The 19,208-nt window shown below is 39.6% G+C and overlaps 1 protein-coding gene and 1 pseudogene across 1 annotated transcript in view; one reads left to right on the top strand and one right to left on the bottom strand.

Moving 5' to 3' along the window:
- NUBPL (NUBP iron-sulfur cluster assembly factor, mitochondrial) overlaps positions 1–19,208 on the top strand; it is a 208,991-nt gene that overhangs the window by 115,727 nt on the left and 74,056 nt on the right. The window lies entirely within an intron of this gene.
- On the bottom strand, positions 16,368–17,610 carry LOC101436773 (phagosome assembly factor 1 pseudogene; annotated as a pseudogene).

The following is a 19,208-nucleotide window of genomic DNA, read 5'->3' as shown; positions in this document are numbered from 1 at the left end:
AAGCACATGAAAAAAATGCTCCAATTTCACTTCTGAAATGCAAATTGACATTAATTTATTAAAGTTTTCCTTAGTGACTTGGATGCAGATTTTGTATTTATGGCTTTTTAGAGAATTTCTGCTGATTGTTAAGGATGGAATAGATTCATATATGTTGAAAAAGCTTGATAAACTGATGTAATTTAACCTTGTACTCCAATGGAATATGCCCATTTTACATTTTTGTATTCTATAATAATCCTGTGAATATACCTTTAAGGCATATCTCTTTACTTCTTTTAAGTCTATTCAGATTTTCTGTTTCTTCTTGAGCCACTTTTGGTAATTTGTGTGTTTCTAGGAATTTGCCACAGTTCTCTCTTGCATTCTTCAAAGGAACTTTAAAAAAATCTGCTTAGTTGTCCTGAAAACCTCTCTTTATCTCCTCTTTGACTTTTAATGGGTGATCCCACTTTCTGCTTCACAAAGAACATTAAGCTTCTCAACTAACTCACAGCCAGCTTCCTTCCAAACTTACCTGTGTTTGAACTCATTCTGGCCTTGTTCTCCTCTGTGTCTTTGCCTTCTTTTTCTTCAATATCTCTTTGTCATCATCCTTAAAAACATGCATGTGGCAGACAGTATTAGCTGGCTACCCAAAAGTTATTCCTAACTCCCCTCTCCCTGGGTGCCTCAAGATAGAGTTTGGAAAATCACATGCTCTTTCAGCCTCTCTTATAGCTAAGACTGGCCTTGTGATCCACTTTTTACCAATGAGATAAAAGGGAAAGGCTGATGGGAATTTCCAAGAAAAGTGTTTTGTTTCCTAATAGAAGTTCTAGGTTTGCTATTCCTCTTTCTTTGTTTTGGGACTATGTTTTAGTCAGCCAAAGGGATGCTGGTGCAGAATACCAGAAATCTGTTGACTTTTATATAGGGTATTTATTTGGGGTAGAACCCTACAGTCACAAGGCCATAAAGAATAAGTTATTTCCCTCACCGAAGTCTGTTAACGCGTGCTGGAACAAGATGACTGCTGGTCTTTGCAAGAGTTCAGGCTTCCTCTTCCTCTGAAGGCTCTGTGGTCCCAGCTTCTTCCTATCTCACCTGTAGGCTAGCATAAGGCTAGTCTCTCTCCCCAGGCTTGTTTCTTTCTGGACTTTTTCAGCTGTTAAGAGCTCTGTTATCTTCAGCTGCAAACTATCAGGCAAATGGCTTGGTTCTCTCCCTGGGGCTCCAGCATCCAAAACTAATCTCTCTGTGTCCTCCTTCTCCATGTATTTACTTCCCTGTCTTTGATTAAGCATCCATTTATATAGATCACAAGGGGTGGGGGGTACAGGAACTCAAACCTAGTCACCCTAATGACATGGTCAAATGACAGCCCTCATCTTGATTTAATAAAGTAAAAGTGAAACTTGTGAATCTCATACAATCTAATATACCCAGAGGAGCAGAGCAGTTTACAAACATAATCCAATTAACTGTTTTTGAAATTCATAAACAATACCAAACTGCCACAGACTATATTGTGAGGATTGATGCCTGTGAAGTGGTAACTTTTGTGGCAGAGCAGGAAGATAGAAAGAGCCTTGGTCTTAATGACATCACTCAGCTTTTGAAAAAAAAAACTCCTAGATTTGTCCACTGTTAGGTAAACAGTAAATGCCTTAATGGTTTAAACCATTATTAAGTTTTTGGTTATTTGCATCTGAATGCATCTTACAGTATATGATGTTTACGTCTCTTCCAAAAACTCTACCTTGCCTCCATGACTTCCACTACATACCAGCTGAATCTTCCTTCTACCTTAAAGCCAAACTTCTGAAATAATTTTCTAAATCTCTTTACTTTCTCACATACTCTTTTCTGTAGTCATCTCCACCATTCCACTGAGTTGCTTTATTCAAGGTTACCAGAGATGTTTTTTTCAAGAAAACCTCTGGATACTTTTCAATGTTTATTTTAATTACAACATTTGATATGTTGACCTTAATCATGTAATACTTTTTATTTCCGTTAGTTTCCATGACACCGTACTTTCCTGTGCCATCTACTTTTTATCTTCTCTTTCTAATTCTCCTTTTTAGGTTCCTCTTCCTGATTGTTTCTTAAATATTAGTTCTCAGCACAGGTATAATTTTCCTAATTTTATAGACTAATAGACTAAGTAACCCAAAGTCATATAATTAGTAAGTGGTGCAGCCATTTTTTTTTCGTTAGGCCAGTAAAAAGAATTTATTGGGAAATGGAGAGGAAAAGAACAGAGCTTGCTGAGAAATGGGAGAGAAGGACAGAAACACCCACTGAGATTTGGTGTGGGTTCCTCTAGGCAGAGAGCGTGGGGCATAGACATTTTTGAATAGACTTTGAAGCCTCTACACTTCATCACTAGGAGTCTTCTCACTTTGTGCTTTCCCTGGGCAACAGCGTCCAGTCCTGAAGCCCAGATATATGTGTTCATCCTAGATATCTCTCCTGAGTTGTAGATATATCCATCATACATGCAGCTGCCTTTCAGATAGCTCTGCTTGACTGTCCATAGAAACTTTAAAGTCATGAAGTTCAGATGAGAGCTTATCAGGGTCCCACACATTTCTGCAACTCCTCCTTCCTTGCTTGTGACAGAAATTCTGATCGGCACCCCCATCCTGCTAGCTGGGGGTCATCCTTGACTTATTCTTTTTCCTCTTCACTGCTCATGCTCATTCTTTCCTGAACTCCTATCTGCTACCTGTGCACCGATGCACCATTATCTCTCTTTGTAATGGACTCTATGCTGTATCTCTGTGTGATCCCAGAAAGTCTGACTAATCTTTCTTAAATGCAGATCTCATCAGGTTACTTTCCTGATTTAGACTCTTCAGTGGTACCTTGTTTTCTGGAAAAAAGTTTAAAATCTGACTAGGTATTTTCCTTCTTGATTTGATCATGCCTCACTTCCCCACTTCTACTCTGTTTCAACTGTTTTAAACTATTTGCTATTCCTGAATTCATTTTGCTCTTGCCTTCCTTCTTGATCTTCCCTCTTGCTGGAATTCCCCCCTCCCCGCCCCTTACCTAAATCTATCTTGTCCTTCAGGTCTTAGCTTAGATGTCATCACCTTTGGAAAAGACATCTGTTATAACCCCTCACCACTCCCTAAGTCCTCTTGGGTGCTTGCAGTGCCTTGAAAGGGCCATACACTCTTACGCCTCAGGGCCCTTGTACATGTTGCTTCCTCTGCCTTCCATGTCTTTCCTACCTCCACTCTAATGCTCTTCATTACAGACAGTACTCCATGGTGGACTTATATTTTCCCCCATCATGGCTAACAAATTCTCTGCTCACTTTGTGAGATTTGAAACAATTCTGTCACCTTCTTGTGTTTTAGTAATTTATAATTTTAAACAGTTTTGCTTTTAATTTGTGTCTCCTTCCCCCTAATCCAAGCCCTCAAAAATGAAACAAAACAAAAACCCAAGCCTGTTCTTTAGATTTATGCTTCTCCCAAGCAGGCTGACATTGCCTAACTTGAGAATCGATTATATGCCAGAAGTCAGCTGATGCTGTTTGGGGGAGGGGGCGGGGGAACGGCATTTGCAGCTTTCAGCCCCTGCCACTGAACCTGACAGTTTTTGACATCTCTTCTCTTGGCTGCCTCTCACTTCTTTTTCTGTTTCCATGGAAATGGACATCAGATCGCAGAAACATAGTAAGATACTGCTGGCTAATTGCTATTGCAGATTTCTGAATTCTCTTTGTTGGTGGAGTGATTATTTTAGTAACTCTTGCCCACTGCATAGAATGTGGTAGTTAGCCAAAACATCTAAGATAGTTTCTGAGATTGAGAGCTAGATGATGTTTCCCAAGTGTTATCAACTGCTATCCCAAGTGGTAGTCCCTGTTTTATCTCTTAGGGAAAAAAATATTTAAGAACTATAATCTTGTCAGGTAGGAGGGGTAGATTTCAAGCCAGGAAACCTGGTCGTATTCCTACATATGCTACTATCTAACTTTTAAGCTCAATTTTGCTGTATATTTTTTAATAAGCACATTGTTACTTCTTAACCCTGGGACTTATTTAGAAGTGTCCCAGAGAAAACTACCTTTTTGCCAGTATGTTTTAATATAAATCATAGAAAAAAATACGCAACTAATTTTAGTTAAGGAAATTCAACCAGGTTTTTAAACATGTAAAACAGAAAAATGCTTTTAATTCCAGCCCCTTGTTTACTCCCGCTGTAAAACGATCAGATAAGGCTTGTCATATGGCTAGGAACATAAAGCTAAGATTCTCTTTTTTTTTTTTTTTTTTTTTTTTAATTGACTTTGTAATAATATTACATTAAAAATATATATGTGAGGTCCCATTCAACCCCAACCCCCCACCCCCCCTCTCCCCCCCCCCCAACAACACTCGTTCCCATCATCCTGACACATCCATTGGATTTGGTAAGTACATCTTTGGGCACCTCTGCACCTCATATACATTGGTTCACATCATGGCCCTTTCTCTTTTAATATATATATGGTTTCCCAAAACAAGTCTCTCCACCTTATGACAAAGTAGTGTAATTAAAATTATAGTTAAGATTTTCTGTTCATTTCCTAAATAATGAAAGGAGTTATTAATGAATTTTTCTTTAGTAAGCTTGTCTGTACCAGGTCAGGATTTCTTAGTAAATTTAAATTTAGAACTTGGAAAACCAGGTTTTGTTAAGTACTTAAATGTACTGGCATGTAAATGTAAAAAAGATTGGTATTTGTTGAGCTGCTTCTTTAGCATATAGTGTCTGCTCTATATCAAATAAACCTGGGTAATTGAAATTGACTATGAGCAGAATAAATTTCTTTTTGCATGACTATGCAAAGTAAAATACAGGTTTATATCAAACTCTTGTAGTTGCATGTATATAGATATAAGCCACACATAAGACATTATAAATAAATTTAATGGGAAATAATCTATTTTATACTTTAATGGAGGTCAGTTTTTCAAAAGGAAAACACTGTCTTATTAAATTTGCTGTGAATTTATTCTGCCATAAGAACCTGTAACAGACTTGGGATCTGGTCATGTTAAATTTCCTTGAATATGATCAGCTGCAAACCTGAGTAGATTTACCACAGGCCCCAAAGCATCTAGGTACAATGGTTTAGAGGAAAAGTTTATTTTTGTAAATAAAAAATATTCTGTATTTGTAGTAGTATCATTAGACTATCAGAAAGAACATGTTAAAAATGAAGAATTGTAAGGGCTATCACCCCACTATAAAAGTAAGCCACTCAAAAGTTGCTTTCAACTTTTAAAAGTCTTATGAACACATAAAATTGGGACAATGCAATATGTGCTGCTTTGTGTACTCCTTATTTCATTTACCATATCATGAACATTATATCCTGTTAGTATATATTCTTTAAAATGATTTTATTTATTTATTTTTAATTGCAATTTTTTTTTTTTTAAATTTCTCTCCCCTCTGCCCCCCACCCCGGTTGTCTGTTCTCTGTGTCTATTTGCTGCGTCTTGTTTCTTTGTCCGCTTCTGTTGTTGTCAGCGGCATGGGAATCTGTGTCTCTTTTCTTGTTGCGTCATCTTGTTGTGTCAGCTCTCCGTGTGTGCGGCGCCATTCCTGGACAGGCTGCACTTTCTTTCGTGCTGGGCGGCTCTCCTTACGGAGCGCACTCCTTGTGCATGGGGCTCCCCTACGCGGGGGACACCCCTGCGTGGCATGGCACTCCTTGCGCGCATCAGCACTGTGCATGGGCCAGCTCCACACAAGTCAAGGAGGCCTGAGGTTTGAACCGCGGACCTCCCATGTGGTAGACCGACGCCCTAACCACTGGGCCAAGTCCGCCGCCTAAAGTGATTTTAATACCTTTATAATAATCTATCTTAAGCAATTCTATAACTTATTTAACATTTTAGCTGTTATTGGATATTTAGATTTTTTTTCCTGGGTGCCACACTCAGTAAGAATCTCAAAGTAGAGAGAGCTTTGATTACTTGGTTTTCAAGGCTGGATACTTCAATATCCAGCTGATCAATTATTGTTCCCTACATATCATAGATCTCTAAGTCTCAATAATTTTATCTCCAAAATTTATCTTGAATTCATTCTTTCATCTCAATTCTCACTGCACTCTAATTTGAATCCTCAGTCATCTAACTTGGAGTATTACAATAATCTCATACATAGCTGGTCTTTGTTACCTCTGGCCTCTTCTTTCAATCTAGTACCCACCTTATAGATAAAATTATATTTTTAAAACACAGATATGGTCATATATTCCCTTGGCTTAAAAACTTTGATGTTTTCCCATTGTCTGTAGGATCAAGTTCAGCTCCTTACCCTCATATTTAGGGGCATTCATATTCTGATCCTCTCTAATCCTGTTTGCCTTATTTCTCTCTTTCCACTTCCTACTTTCCCTGTCTGAACACTTCTCATAGTCCTTCATGTAGTTTGTGCCCTTTCCATTGCCTAAAATGCGCTCCCTTTCTCTCTGTCCCTGCCACTGGTAATCTCAAGACTTCAGTTCAAATGTTACCTATACTGTAAAGCAATGCTCTCCAATATGGTAACCACCAGCCACATGTGGCTATTTAAATTTAAACTAATTAAAATTAAATTAAATTAAAAATTGAGTTTCTCAGTCATAGTAGCTCAATTGCCAGAAGTGGCTAGTGGCTATTGTATTAGCACAGATTACAGAACTTTTTTTATCATTGCAGAAGCTTTTATTTGACAGCACTACTTTAAAGCCTTTCCTATAAGCATTGGTATCCTCATCAGAGCCTTCATAACATTGAGATTAACTATTTAAAAAGCTCCTTGGGAAGCGGACTTGGCCCAGTGGTTAGGGCGTCTGTCTACCACATGGGAGGTCCGCGGTTCAAACCCCGGGCCTCCTTGACCCGTGTGCAGCTGGCCCATGTGCAGTGCTGATGCGCGCAAGGGGTGCCCTGCCACACAGGGGTGTCCCCCGCGTAGGGGAGCCCCACGTGCAAGGAGTGCACCCCGTAAGGAGAGCCGCCCAGCGTGAAAGAAAGTGCAACCTGCCCAGGAATGGCACCGCACACACGGAGAACTGACACAACAAGATGACGCAACAAAAAGAAACACAGATTCCTGTGCCGCTGACAACAACAGAAGCGGACAAAAGATGACGACGCAGCAAATAGACACAGAGAACAGACAACAGGGTGAGAGGGAAGGGGAGAGAAATGAATGAATAAATAAATAAACCTTTAAAAAAATAAAAAATAAAAAGCCCTTGAATTCCTTTAGAGTAAGTGAGGGACCAAGCCTTGTTCTTTTCATCTCTAGTACCTAGCATAGGATGTGGCTTGTAGTTGAATTTCAAGATATGTTAGCTGAGTGAACAAAGTAGTAAAAAATGGTAAGAGTTATTGAGAGTTAAATGGAATAACAGTATAATGGACTTTCAATTCTAGAGAAATGCTGATTACCTTTTGTGAAGTTTATGGTTATCACTTCACTTCATGAGTAACTCACAAAGCCTTAGACAAATTGCTCTGTTTCTCTAATTCTTTTAACTTCTAAATATTGGGGAATTAGGCTTGCTTCCCTATATAATTTAAAATAAGGGAAACATTTACAGAGTTTGTGCCAGATTTTGTGAACATTACACAAAATTATAAAGTATTTCCAGTAGACTCTACACTATTACCTAAGTTTTTATTCCGTGAACTGAAACAGCAAACATTTATGGTGGCTTACTATGTGCCTGGAATTTTCACCTCCTTTATTTTATTGCATTTTCAAAATATTTTTATCAGGTAGGATAATATTTTTTTCTGTTTTGCAAATGAGCAAACAAGCTTAGAGAAACTGAATAGCTTGCTTAAGGTCACATATATCTTGGACATTGTGGTACTCTTTCTATTACACCTCAGCTGTCTCCCTTCTAACCTTATTTGAATTGTTAAAAAGTTTGATGCATTTGGATAGCTTTAGTGATTCTTGTATTTTACGATTGTGTTTACAGTTGTTTACAGTTGTGGCCAGAATCTGTCTTGGCTCTTAGTTTTAGAAGAAATCAGTAGCCTGAAAAAATTATAAAAGGAGGAAATTATAATGCCCCACTGTTAACAATTTGTGATCTTCTGCTATGGACTGGTACTATGCTTGGGTTAATGGAATCCCAGATCTGATACACCAGATCAGGTTAAACGAGAAATCATAAATTCTCTAAGGTATAAATCCAAAAGCCTTTTGGAGGTACTGTTAATTACTTTATGAATTGCAATTATCTTATACCATTAGCTCTTTAGCTGGTTTTCAAAAACTTCCCACAGCCCAACATCAACGTTTGTAAAGCAAAATAGTATAGTGGTTGGCCCAACTATAGTGTTTAGTGATGGTTTGTTTAACGAATATATTAAAAGTAAAAGAGATACCGCTATTGGTAATAATAACAGCTAACAAGTTTGAGTTGCTTTCTGTTTGCCAAGCATTGTGCTAAACTCTTTACTTGCATTATTTCACTTCATACATACATTAGCTATTTGTTGAGCATCTACTACATGCTGGGCACCATTCTAGATGCTAGGATATGATGGTGAACCACACAAAGACCCTGCTCTTGTGAGTCATACTTCTTGTAAGAGAGACAAAAATAAACAAACAAAACCAATATAATGTCAGTTAATGATCTATGCTATGATCAGTAGAAAGTGATTAAGAAAGACTTACCTGAGGACGTGACATTTAAGCAGAAACTTGAAGGGAAGGAAAGGGAGTGAGCCAGCAAGGTATCTAGGGAAGAATGTTCAAAGTGCAGGGAGCAGATTCCGTGGTCCCGAGTGAGTGAAAGAAGCCAGGGTCCAGATCAGCTAGGATTTTATAGGTTATGTTAAAGATTTTGGATTTTGTTCTAATTGCAATGATAGCCATTGGAGGTTTTTTAGGAGTGGAATGACATGATCTGATTTTTGTTTTAAAGGGATCTCTTTGGCGGCTTGTGAGGAGAATAGAACTGGACAGGGTGGGAGGGAAGGGGCAAGGAGAATGGAAGCTGGGAAACGAAAAGCCTGTTTCAGTACTCACAACCCTGTCATATATATTCTATTATTATCTCTATTTCTAGGTATAACAACAGTAGATCAAAACTACAAATCTGTTTCATTAATCTGCTAGTATATTATACTGCCTGCCTCCCATGACTGAGTTTTAAGAAGTTTTGAGATTGTATATGCATTTCATTATAGCTAATAAATATATAAATTTCAAGTGGATGTTGTCTTTCTTAAGTGGAGTGTTTACTTAATAGATAGCAACTTGTGAAAGCATATATTACATAGACTTTGTTAATCAAATAGAATTCCATGTATCTATACAGAAGGGTCACGTGGATAGGATAGGTACTATTGATATTTTGTGCTAAATAGTTCTTTGCTTTGGGGGTGCTATCCTGTACACCATAGATTCTTTAGCAGCATCTTTGGCCTCTACCTACCAGATAAAAGTTGCATGCACACACCCAGTAGTGACAAGACATCTCCAGATATTACCAGTGTCCCTTGGAGAACAAATTAACCCTTGTTGAGAACCTCTAAGTTAGTGAAAAACCCACTAACACTCATGCAAATAGGCAAATTCAGTATTTTCTTACATAAAATTAAAGAAAATAGCATCATTTAAGAAATCTATTGTAAATTATTTAAGATAAACATTGCACTGATATCATGAGATGTATGTTGAGACCATGCATATAGCTTTATAACAAAGATGTTGTCCATGTAATGCTACTGGGTTTCTACTTTGCTTTGAAAAACGATGAATTTAAGTTGATACTTGAGCTTTAGATTGACATTAAATGAGGACTCACCATATTTAATTTATAGTGGTAGGATTTTTTTGCTGGGTTTTCAGCCCTATATTGCTCTGACAATCATTCTATGTTGTAATGCAGGTGTGTAGAGTTCAAAAGCAGGGGTTGATAGCTTATAGTTGTCAAAGTCAAAGATAACATAAAGAGTAACAGCAGCAGAAAGCTGAACAGCTAATCAAGGATTCTAGAAGCAGAACTAAGTTATATATATATCATATATTTTAACATTTATTTTTGGTGCTAGTCTTGGTATGTGATCATCTCATGTAGGATATGGTTTCACAAGGAATTATGGTATACACTAGTCACATTAAAAGTCAGGTTTTTTTAGGTTAGATCGAGGTTGTACTCCTTTACTTTTGTCCCTGATATTTATGTTGATATTTCCTCTTGCTTAAATCTTCTAAATGGCAAGCTCTAATAAATCTTTGCCTGTACTGTATTTTAAGTCAGTATATTTTCTTGTCACCTTACGCTTCCTTTTTAATATATTTTACTGAACTATTCATGGTCCTGATTTAATTATGTTAGGCTTTGTTGAATTTTAATATACAGCACTTGCATACATATTCTGATGTAGACATATCTAAAATATAATGGTCTCACTAGGCATTATTATAAAGAAGCATCTGTCAGGATTTCTATTATAAACACTAATTTATTTTTAAGGAGTTTCTGAGTTGTCTTTTTCTAAATTGCTTTGAGCTGAAACCTAGCCTGGAAGTTGTCAGCTGAAATCCAAGTTTTGTTTTATTATAGGGGAAAATTGAAGCTAGTAATTTCGACTACTTTGTATCACAGCATTTAAAATACTTGTATTTTTAGTGAATTCAGGTGCTTTCTGCTTAATACTTTTTTATTTCCCATAAATCGAAGTGAGGAAACAGAAACTAACAGCCACTTAAATGGGCTTATTTCTTTTCCTTTATTGAACTGTAAAGTTTTTTTTTAATAGATTTATTTGGAAAGTATTTACCAAATAGATACATTAAGTATTCTGTTAGAAACATCTTAGAACATGAAAGTCCCTTTTTTTAAAAGATTTACTTATTTATTTATTTAAAAATTTATTTCTCTCCCTTTCCTCCCCTCCCCCCCACTCCCCAGTTGTCTGCTCTCTGTGTCCATTTGCTGTGTGTTCTTCTGTGTCCCCTTGTATTCTTGTCAGCGGGACTGGGAATCTGTCTTTTTGTCGTGTCATCTTGCTGCATCAGCTCTCTGTGTGTGCGACACCACTTTTGGGCAGGCTGTACTTTTATTGCGCTGGGCAGCTCTCCTTACGGAGCACACTCCTTGCACGTGGAGCTCCTCTACATGGGGAACACCCCTGCATGGCACAGCACTCCTTGTGCACATCAGCACTGCTTGTGGGCCAGCTCATCGCATGGGGCAGGAGGCCCTGGGTTTGAACCCTGGACCTCCCATGTGGTAGACAGACACTATCCATTGAGCCAAATCCACTACCTGAAAGTCCTTTTTTAAAGCCTATAGGTAATTAGATCCAGGTTTAGTGTGAACAGAGAAATTTACGAAAGCATCAGTTATAATGGAGTTTTGAAAATACTGTTGAGAAAAGGAATGGTGATCAAAAGTTGGGGTTCTTATTCCTCATGTGCTTCCTTAAGTGGTATTGGTTAGTAGTCACTAACTTAGCTAATTTCTGCCCTTTTTTTGTGGGATATAATTGCTGTTATCAATACATGCTTCCATAATATCATTCCTTTGAATTGATTTTAAAACCACATGAAAGCCAAGTTATTACTAATTACTAATTGAACATGACATTTTGGGGTCTTCTGATGAAAGTGATTACCTACAAAAAGGTGAGAGCTAGTTACTGTAGAGCTTCATACAAATTTAAAAAGCATTAAGGAGTTTAAGGGTCAGAAACTGAATGAGTTAGTTCACTAACAGTTATTCAACAGATATTTATAACTTGTGTGCCAGGTATTATATGAGGCATATATAATGATAAATGAAACAGACATAGTCCCTGCCCTCTTTTTTTTTTTTTACATTTTAATTAATTTCTTTTTTTTATTGTCTGTAGCAGTTTGATATTATTGATGAATTCCAAAAAGAAATATTGGATTATGTTTGTAATCTGATTTGTACCTGGGCATGATTGAGTTATGATTAGGGTATTGAGTCACCACCCCTTGGTGGGTGGGGACTCACAGATAAAAGACATGGCTAAGAACAGAGTTAAGCCTTTATGTTGGAGTTTGATGCTGAAGACTTAAGCTGGAGTCCTGGGAAGTAAGCTCACAGAGGAAAGAGAAGCCAGCCCCAGGAAGAAAGGAACATCGAACCCAAAGAAAAGCAAGCCCCAGGAACTTAGGAACCCAGGAAGCCTGAACCCTCGCAGACTTCAGCAGCCATCTTGCTCCAAATAGACTTTGGTGAGGGAAGAAATATATGCTTTATGGCCTGGTATCTGTAAGCTCCTACCCCAAATAAATACCCTTTATAAAAACCAACCAATTTCTGGTATTTTGCATCTGCACCCCTTTGGCTGACTAATACATTGTCTTTTTTAAAAAAAGATACATAGTTCACACAAAATGTTACATTAAAAAATATAAGAGGTTCCCATATACCCCACTCCCCGCCCCCCCCCCCACTCCTCCCACATCAACCACCTCTTTCATCAGTGTGGCACATTCATTGCATTTGATGAATACATTTTGGAGCATGGATTATAGTTTTCATTGTAGTTTACACTCTCCCCTAGTCCATTCATGGGTTATGGCAGCATATATAATGTCCAGCATCTGTCCCTGCAGTATCATTCAGGACAACTCCAAGTCCCGAAAATGCCCCCATATATCACACCTCTTCTTCTCTCTTCCTGCCCTCAGCAACTCCCATGGCCACTGTATCCACATCAATGATACAATTTCTTCCATTGCTAGAGTCACAATAGTTCTATAGTAGAATACCAGTAAACCCACTCTAATCCATATTTTATTCCTCAATCCTGCAGACCCTGGGATGGCGCTGTCCACTCCACCTCTAAATCGCGAGGAGGTTTAGATCCCACATGGCTGATGAATGCGATTCTCCTGCTTGCAGTTGTAGGCACTCTCAGTTCCCTGGTGTGGTAGTTGACCATCCTCACCTCCTCTGTAGTATGCAAGTAAGCTTTCGGTGTAAATAGTGCTTATTTATTTTGGTCAAGTTTAATAGTATTCCAAAGCGTACAGTTTTATAAATGATCCATAACACAGAAACTTACATTTAAATATATGCATTTAACCTTTGATTAGAATAGATCCAGTTAAGAACCATCTGATTAGATTATTCCAGTGAGGCATGGGCCAAGGTGGGTCTTAATCCTCTTACTGGGGTTGTTTATAAACTGGAATCTGCAGAGCCACAAAAACAGAGAGCGGGGAATTGATACAGCTCAAGTGGTTGAGTACCTACTTCCCATGTGTGAGGTCCTGGGTTCAGTCCCTGGTGCCTCCTAAAGCAAAAACAAATAAGCAAGCAAGCAAACAAAAAAAAAAACAACTCAGGTGAGCCCATGTAGCTCAGTGGTTAAGCATTAGCTTCCCACATATGAGGTCTAGGGTTCAATTCCTGGCCCTAGTACCTCAAAAAAAAAAAAACCCAAAAAAACAGAAAAATAAAATACAGAGAGAAACCTCCAGAAGCTGAAATCAATGGAACCTGGAGAGAGAGAAAGCTGGAAGAAGCGAGAAGCTGAAAGCAATGAGGTCTGGAGGAGAGGGGAGAGACAGGCGGATGCCACAATGTGCCTGATTGCCCACAGCTGCTGCTCTGGGAGAAAGCATCTTAAGATAATGCCTTGAGTTTGGACACTTTCACAGCCTCAGAACTGTAAGCTTCTAAGGTAATAAAAACCAACCCATTTCTGATATGTTGTCTTGGCAGCCGTTAGCAAACTGAAACAGCATCTTTCATCTTTTTGAGCAGTGATTAACTATTTGAATATCTTCTTTTGTGAAGAATCTGTTTAAGATTTTTGCTTGTATTAGATGAATAAAAAATTTATTTATTAAATAAGTTGTGGGTTTACAGAACAATCATATATAAAATACAGGATTCCCATACATAACTCCATAAGCAACACCTTGCATTGGTGTGGAACATTTGTTAAAATTGATGACAGCACTTTTTGGTAATTGTACTGTTTTTTCTTAACATTAGTTATCTTCGTTACAATTGATGGAAGATTATTAAAATAGTACTAATAACTATAGTTCATAGTTTATATAGGGGTGTGGTTTTTTTTTCATTTTCTATCCTATTATTAATACCTGGTATTAGTGTTGTACATTTGTTATAATTCATGAAAGAACATTCTTATACTTTTTTTTTTTTTTGTAGTACAAACATCCCAGCAATAGCACATATGGGCTGTTGCTGAGAGCTCAGGTGCTTTTATTTGGGGTGAGGCAGGGGTGGGCTGGGGATAAAGAAGGTTGATGGGGGGAAACGGACTTTGGCCCAGTGGTTAGGGCGTCCGTCTACCACATGGGAGGTCCGCGGTTCAAGCCCCGGGCCTCCTTGACCCGTGTGGAGCTGGCCCATGCGCAGTGCTGATGCGCGCAAGGAGTGCCGTGCCACACAGGGGTGTCCCCCGCGTAGGGGAGCCCCACGTGCAAGGAGTGTGCCCCGTAAGGAGAGCCGCCCAGCGCGAAGGAGGGAGCAGCCTGCCGAGGAATGGCGCCGCCCACACTTCCCGTGCCCCTGACGACAACAGAAGCGGACAAAAAAACAAGACGCAGCAAAAAGACACAGAAAAAACAGACAACCGGGGGAGGGGAGGGGAATTAAATAAATTTAAAAAAAAAAATCTTTAAAAAAAAAAAAAAAAAAGAAGGTTGATGGGAATAATCCTGGCTGCCCCTGACAAGTGGGGTGTGTGTGTGCGTGGTGGGTCGGGGTGTCTCTGGCCAGGCCCTGGTCCACATGGGAAGACACCAATCAGTCACAAAGTCAGGGGAGTACCTCACAAGTCTAGCTGTTCAGGAACTACACAGGAGTCTGGGGCATGTCCCCAGCATATTCATCATTAAACTATATATGATAAGGCTGTACATGAGTTAATTACAAAAGAGTCATATTTACAAAAGTCTGTCCACATTTGAAAAACTCACAAAATTGTCATCTATGTAGCATAAGTTGCTACATCAAAATATTAAAAATGGGATATTATATGTTTCTCTTCTCAATTCTTTTCAAAAAACTTAATATTTTTATTTTTTTAAAGGTTTATTTTTTATTTTATTTCTCTCCCCTTTCCCCCAACCGCCCTGTTGTCTGCTCTCTGTTTCCATTTGCTGCAAGTTCTCTTCTCTTTCTGCTTCTGTTGTTGTCAGCGGCACAGGAATCTGTGTTTCTTTTTGTTGCGTCATCTTGTGTGTCAGCTCTCCATGTGTGCGGTGCCATTCTTGGGCAGGCTGAACTTCTTTCCCACTGGGCGGCTCTCCTTACGGGGCGCACTCCTTGCACATGGGGCTCCCTTATGCGGAGACACCCCTGTATGGCACAGCACTCCTTGCACAGATCAGCACTGCACACGGGCTAGCTCCACATGGGTCAAGGAGGCCCGGGGTTTGAACCGCGGACCTCCCATGTGGTAGACGGACGCCCTATCCACTGGGCCAAGTCTGCTTCCCAAGCTTAATATTTTTAAAGCACATATTATATTTTCCTTAACAAGACCAATGAAGACACTAAGTAGCCCAGCCCTTCTTGAGCCACCAGATATCTTGAGGCATGGGTTGGCCTGAGAGACATGGCCCAGGGTTGGGCAGAGAGCCAGCCCACAGTGCAGAACAGACACAACAAAGGGAAGATGTCTTTGTCGAAAACTTTGGCATTAAGTAAGAAAAAAATGGTAAACAGGATAGAACATGCAATCCCCCATTCAGGGTAGAGCAGAATGAGGGCACAGGTGACCCTGAAGGCAGGTTCTAAGAGGGATGAGAACCAGGTCTGGGCATGTACCTGGATGGTATAAATTGTGTTTCAATCAGTAGGGTGCACCTACAGGGCCTGGCAGGGAGCATGTGCAAGAAAAGAATGGGGAAGGCAGACAGGCCACCCTGGCCACAGTAAGTGCATGTAGGGCAAACATCACAACCAAGTATGATGGACATGCTACCTGCTTGCTTTTAGGGTCATGTGGCCACACAGGGCCAAAGTCATGGCTCTTTGGCCACATCCTCATCCTGGGTTCCTATGTCCTCAGCCACAGAAAGAATCCAAGTTTTTCTAATATATGGGGGACAGGGTTGCCATCAGGGAGATAGGACCATCCCTTCTCATGTGTTACATGAGCTCCTGGGTCCACGTAATCAAGACTCAGAGTTTGTGCTTCTCTTTGTAGTCTGGTGCTGGCAGGCTGAAGATAGAGGACTACCTGGGCCCCTAGCCCCACTTTAGAGCATCACAGCAGGCCTTCAGCACTGACAAGGTATCCAAGAAAACCCACAGGGTGGCATACTGAAGCCCACTGAGCAGGATATGATGCATAATTCCCTGGGGCATAGAGGCATGGGTGGTGATGCCCCTAGGGGAGCTCCGCTGTTCTCAGGTGGGCACCAGGCCTAGGAGGGCCATAAAGGGTCATCAAAGCAATGTGGTTGTTCTGCGTGACATCAAGGATCATCTGCTGAAGCCAAAGGAAAATGTGAATCCAAATGCATTAGTGTTGTTGGGGGAGGATGACCTGTGCAGGACAAAGGGCTTCCCCACAGGGTGGCCCAGGATCTCCTGGATGTTGTCCCAGGTAGTGCATGTTTCTGATTGGCCATTTGCATTTTCTTTCTTTATGACTAGTAGGATCTTGACCTCACAGTGGTGATAAATGTTAAAATTATAATGCCCAGGGTAATTGATGTGTAGGACAAACTTCTTCACTTTATGTGTATTTGCATCAAAGAGGATGTCCACCCCGGGAATGAAGTAGTTAAAAAAAAGTGGTCATTGCACTTGGAAGGAACATGCTGATGAGGGGAAGGAGAATGACTTTTCATCTTGTCTTCTGATTTATAGAAGACCTTGTGTAGAGAGCCAAGCATGCTAAGAATATCTTGGCAGGAATCACCAAAATACACTGAACATTCAAATACCTGCATCTTAGCATCTGCTAATAGGCCAGGTCCACAACCTGCAGCATGTAGACAAAGTCATAAACCTGAGGGTCCAGTTCCATCTTGAAGAACATTACACTCTCAGCATAACACATTGTCCAGGAAACAGCTCAGGTGCATCACAGGAGCCTTGGTATCTTGTAGGCTGTTTCCACTGTAGATAATATATCTATTTCACAGTTGCTCTGTGGGATATCTGGAGAGAAGCTAGGCATGGGCACAATTGAGCTTGTACTTAGGAGCCTCGGTCCATGAGTCTAACTGAAGAGAAAGACAATGCTCTGAAGTAGAGATGTAAGAGCTGCTCAGCAGAGTTGTATACTCCAGGATGGGTTGCACTGAAAGACTGGTCAGTCTGCTCAATGGTGGGAGCTATGGCCTGAGAGTTAAAATGCACTCCACAATATTTTACTTTACTTTAGTCAAACCATATACTTCAGTCACCTTAAGTCTCTGATTGAAAGCATCAAACAGTAATTTAATCCCATCTTGAGTCAGGTTAAGGATTAGGTCACAGCTTAGAGGAGACTGCTCACTATACAGAACCTGGACATTTTTGATGATGTGATAGTGTTTCTGAGGAACGGCCACTGCCTGAGCCAGTGAACTCCCATTGCTCCTTCCCCAGAGAGCATCAGGCACCACTTCCAGATCCAGCATTGGCTCAGCTCGCCTCCCTGCAGCAGTGCAGACAGCACAGGAGCTGAGCAGACACAGCGGCACTGACCCACCAGCCCCTGGCAGCCCTTGTTCCACCTCCTCTCTGGGAGGCAGCCACACAGGCACGTACTTGTGATATTAACTATAGTTTATCATCTGTAATAAGGGTTGACTGTGTTATATAGTCCTATGTTTTATCTTTTGATTTTTATTCTAGTAACTTATATGACTTAAAGTTTTCCCTTTTAACCACATTCACCTTTATAATACAGTACTGTTAATTACACTAACAATAATGTGCTAAATCACCACCATCCATCTCTAAACCTTTACAAACAACCTAAAAAGAAATTCTGTACAAATTAAGTGTCAACTCCCCATTCTGTAGCTCCAGTCTATCCCCTGGTAACCTATTTTCAAGATTCTAACTCTGTGAGTTTGCTTATGATAAATAGTTCATATTAGTGAGATCATGCAATTTTTGTCCTTTTGTGACTGGCTTATTTCACTCAGCATAATGCCCTCAAGGTTCATCCATGTTGTTGCATGTATCAGGACTTCATTCCTTTTTATGGTGGAATAATTTTCCATTGTATGTATTTACCACCTTTTGTTTATCCATACATGGGTTGATGGACACTTGGATTGCTTCCATCTTTTGGCAATTGTAAATAATGCTGCTAGGAATATTGGTATGCAAATATCTGTTCAAGTCCCTCATATCAACACTTCTGCATATATACCTAGTATATGCTAATTCTTTTTTTCCTTATTATTTTTTAATTGTCTTCTTTTTTAAAGATGCCTAGATCACAAAAAAATGTTTCATTTAAAAGTATAAGAGGTTCCCTTATACCCTCCACCCCTCCACCCCCCCACTCCCACATCAACAACCTCCCTCATCATTGTGGCACATTCATTGCATTTGGTGAATACATTTTGGAGCACTGCTGCACCACATGGGTTATAGTTTACATTGTAGTTTACACTCTCCCCCAGTACCTTCAGTGGGTTATGGCAGGATATATAATGTCCAACATCTGTCCCTGCAATATCATTTAGGACAACTCCAAGTACATGCTAATTCTATATTTAGCTTTAGGAGGAACTGCCAAACTATTTTCCACAGCAGCTTTACCATTTTACATTCCCACCAGCAATGAATGAGTGCCCCTGTACCTCCACATCCTTTTGAACAGTTGTAATTTTCTATTTCCTTTAAATAGTAACCTTCTAGTGGGTGTGAAATGGTATTTCATTGTGGTTTGGTTTATATTTCCCTAATGGCTAGTGATTTTGAGCATCTTTGCACGTGCTTTTTAGCCATTTGTATTTGCTCTTTGAATAAGTGTCTATTCAAGTCTTTTGCCCATTTTTTTAATTGAGCTGTTTGTCTTTTTATTATTGAGCTGTAGGATTTCTTTATATATTCTGGATATTAAACCCTTATTCTATATGTAGTTTCTAAATATTTTCTCCCATTGAGTAAGTTGTCTTTTTACTTTCATGACAAAGTCTTTGATGTGCAAAAGTATTTAATTTTGAGGAGGTCCCATTTATCTGTGCTTTTTTTTCTTCTTTTGTTGCTTGTGCTTTGG

Source organism: Dasypus novemcinctus, chromosome 3 (genome assembly GCF_030445035.2).
Source record: "Dasypus novemcinctus isolate mDasNov1 chromosome 3, mDasNov1.1.hap2, whole genome shotgun sequence".
NCBI lineage: Eukaryota > Metazoa > Chordata > Mammalia > Cingulata > Dasypodidae > Dasypus > Dasypus novemcinctus.
This window is presented reverse-complemented; position numbering and strand designations above follow the sequence as displayed.